The sequence below is a fragment of the Hibiscus syriacus genome, unplaced genomic scaffold, assembly GCF_006381635.1.
Source record: "Hibiscus syriacus cultivar Baekdansim isolate YM2019G1 unplaced genomic scaffold, ASM638163v2 tig00110007_pilon, whole genome shotgun sequence".
NCBI classification, from domain to species: Eukaryota; Viridiplantae; Streptophyta; class Magnoliopsida; order Malvales; family Malvaceae; genus Hibiscus; species Hibiscus syriacus.
Window position 1 is genome coordinate 2,415,189 of NW_024062559.1, and position 4,395 is coordinate 2,419,583.

Below are 4,395 nucleotides of genomic sequence, written 5' to 3' on the forward strand. Positions count from 1 at the left end.
TTCTGGCTGAGTTAATGTTTTTGAATGACAGGGTATATCGGGGACATGAAATTATGACTGACATGAATGCTCGGTTCAAGATTAGTATATCATATTCTCAAGCTTGGAGAGCCAAATGTTATGCCTTGGAATTGTTGAGGAGGTCGCCAGAAGCATCGTTTGCCCAACTGCCGGCTTATTGTCACAATTTAAAGTTGAAAAATTCTGGGTCGGTAACTCATATCAAAACAGATAGAGATGGACGCTTTGAGTTATTGTTTATCACCATTGGTGTTGCGGTTAGTAAATCAATATAATTCTGTTGACTCATTTTTGTTAGTTACATGCATTTCACATTTAAATGATTATATTTCTTGTGTATATTATTTTGTAGATTCGTTCGTTTATTACTTGCATGCGTCTAGTTATTATAGTTGACGGAGCACATTTGAAAGGTCGATACCTTGGAGTAAACTTATTAACAGTAGCCATGGATGCTAACAATGGGATATTGCCAATAGCTTACGGGGTTGGCAAATCTGAAACCTCTGATTCATGGACATGGTTTATGGGGCATCTTAGGGATTGCATATGTCCTATTAGCAATCTGACAATCATATCCGATAGGGCAAACTCAATTGACAACGTTGTTAGAAGGTGTTTCCCATATGCTTTTCATGGACTTTGTGGTGGTCATTTGTATAGAAATCTAAAATCAAGGTCTGATGGTATAAAAAAGCACAAATGGATATACTGGAAGGCTGTAAAAGCTTATCGGGAAGTGGATTTCAATAAGCATATAAACTGTTTAAGACGTGTTTTGCCTCAGTGTTCTCAAACACTAGAAGATGTCGGGTTTGAAAGATGGTCAAGAGTACATCAACTTGGAGAAAGATATGGTTTCATGACGTCTAATAGTGCAGAATCAATCAACGCTCTAAGTCGTCATTCCCGAAAATTACCCATTACTCTGTTAATGGAGTTTTTTCGAGCCTCTATTCAACAGTGGTACTACAAGAAAAGAAACCATGCAGGTATTATATCTTTGAATTCGTAACTTATCATATATTTTACTAAGTATTTTTATTTAAATTTACAGGAACATTGGAACATCGTGTTACATCATGGACTGAAAAAAAGATAACGAAACGTGTTGTGAAGTCAACGTCATGGAGAGTTGAACCATGTTCAAACACTTTGTTTGAAGTACTGGATAATAACTTAAATGGGCTTGTCGATCTAAATGCAAGGACGTGTAGTTGTATGAAATGGCAAACATCTGGTTATCCGTGTGGCCATGTTATAAAAGTTGCTCTTCATCTAAACCAAGATGATTCAAGCACATACGCTATGGATTGCTACACTACAGAAGTATATCGACAGACTTATGCCGAGATTGTCTACCCTATTCCACATCCTTCTGAGTGGGACATACCAGATGACTTACAAACAGTTTTGCCACCAGCCATGGACAGAAGGCTACCTGGCCGACCAAAAAGTCATGATCGTATACTATCTAAGGGTGAAGAGAATAAGAGATCGACATGTAGTCGGTGCAAGGAAAGTGGTCATACAAGGTTGACATGTGGATCACCAGTGTCATCACAATCATCTTTTCCTCTACCAAAATATGGATCATCATCAAAATCCAAAGCTCATATGGTGTCAAGAAAAAGGCAATCAAAATCGCAATCATCTTTAAAATCCCAATCACAACTGGCTTCACCTTTTGGGAATGTTAACTTAGGTGATTTTTAAATGCAAACGTTGTATTATGTAGATTTTATGTGTGAACTTTTAACATTTTCAGTTAGGCATGTATTAGTAACTTGAGTTTGAAAATTGCTATGATCTGTTCAGTTGTTATCACTTATTAGGCAATCATTTGACTATCGCAACACGGAAATGACGTTCGCAATCATCTTAATGTCTATCGCAACGCGGAAATTACTATCGCAATGCGAAACGAAAATCGCAACGAGATAATCGTAATGCGAAATGAAAATCGCAACGAGAGAATCGCAATGCGAAATGAAAATCGCAACGAGGGAATTGCAAAGCGAAATGAAAATCGCAAATCGAATTTAGTTTCGCATTGCGATTTTAGTTTCGCGTTGCGATTTTGTCGTTGCGATTTTTATTTCGCATTGCGATTCTCTAGTTGCGATTTTCATTTCGCATTGCGATTATCTCGTTGCGATTTTCATTTCGCATTGCGATAGTAATTTTTGCCTTCAACATAATGCAGATTGAAATCAACAAAATCAATCATTACATTTCAATCAATTAAACAAGCACAAATAAGAATTATGTTAACATCAATTAAACAAATCAACTTTTACAAATCACATTTTACAAATCAATTAAACAATCAAAAAAATAAGCAATAATTCTTATTTCCTCATCTACTATTGAATCAACTTTTGCAGCCATACATCATTTTCACACAGCTCACTTCTGAGATTAATCTGCATAAACCAAACATTTGCTCAAACAACACTTTCTACACATCTAAAACCTACAAACAGCAAATTATTGAATTCTAGGTACTTAACCAAACATTTTCAAACCACAAGCCTATAAACATACCAATTGTTTATGGACATTTTTATAACGCGGATGCAGGTAGGCAGCGTCTCGTATATATCGATCTAGCCATATAATGCTGAAACCATAAGCCTACTGTAACTCTATCTCTATCGGTGGGAGGTAGATACTTTATACTTCCTGTGATCAAACGGTCCAACGCCAAGCATACGAGAGGACCACAATCCCCTCTGGGTCCTTTCGTTTGTTGTGGTGCGGTCTCGTCTCTGCTAACTGTAATATTGAGCTTCTTTGGCTTCTTGTTTCCAGAACGAGTCCAATAATTTATCGCATCCAAGAATTTAGCCAAATGAGAGCTCCATCCCTTAATAATATCTCTTAAATCAGCCAATGATATGTAATTTATCATGCTGTCATATACTATTACCTTAAGGGATGGGATCTGAAGCTCGACGAGAAGCCAATGTTTACGTTCCAAAACAGGGATAAACACCTGCAATCATAAGTAATAATTCATTCATTTGCGCACTTATTTATGAATACCTTTAAACTCAATCTAAAATAAACACTAACCTTATCGACCTCCCACCATGCAGGATAAAGTTTAGCTTGTCCATTGCCCAACGTAAATGATTCATCTCGTTGATTCTTCAAGTGAACGGCGTTAAAAGACGTCGGCATAATTGTATATCGTGTATTTATTTTATTTTCCTTAAGTTTCCTAATTATTAGAAGACGTGACACCCACGCATCGATATGCTGTTTTACAAAAAAAGACATATATTAGTAACTTACATAAATTTAAAAAAAATAATCAAATTAAAATATAAGAAAAATATAAGACTTACCCCTCCATCGAAATAGCCATTGTCTTCGACCCCTAATAATACGCCCCACCAAGACTGATCAAGCAACAAATAGATATCATCGTTGAGCTTGAATATGTCAGTGAAACACCCCTGGCTCCGCTCATGTAGATAAAAATCAACTACGGTCTTAGCCCAAAGGGTGTTATCCAGAATTGTGTCCGGTAGTTGTTTCATCTCCACTTCAGATACCGGTATGGTACTGGCCGGTAACTCATACGAGAGCCAACTTGAATCCATCATGTCCGACACACGTCAGAGGGTTTCTCAAGAATCCTACATATGACGCCATGTGAATCGGGCTCTTGAATGGTGGGAGGACCTCTTCAACGATGATAGTGGCCTCTTGAATGGTGGGAAAGGACTCTCGAGGAATGATAGGGGCCTCTTCAACGATAGGAGTGGACTCTTGAGGGATGACAGGCGAGTCGGTCTTCTTCTTGCGGTGTCTTCGCACTATTGGGGTGTACGGAGACTTAATAGCACGTGCACGCCTTCTGATGCGTGAACTCTGTCGTGCAAGAAAAACCGACGTAAAGCATCCACCATATCGGTCCGCTAAATAATTAAATACAAATATCAGTAAATAAACAGACATTATATTTAAACAGTGAAAACAAAGACAAATATATTTCAAACTTTCAACCAAAAGACAAAACAAAGACGAATACTAACTTCACAGTGTTAAAGAATACACAGTTTAGCAGAATTGGCAGCAACCGAATAAATTTACTTCAACCAAAAGACAAAACAAAAAGACAAATACTAACTTCACAGTGTTAATAAACAGTTTAGCAGTATTGGCAGCAACCGAATAAATTTACTAAGCAATCTAAGTGAAATGGTTAATTTAAGTGAAATTACGAGTAAATTTATCATCAAGTTAAATATGGAAAATCTTAAACTTACCTCGTTGCGTAGAGTATGAACCTCATTCTGTAATGATACTACCATCTCACGTAGAGCGGCAACCTTACCACGTAAAGTAGACACCTCCACACGC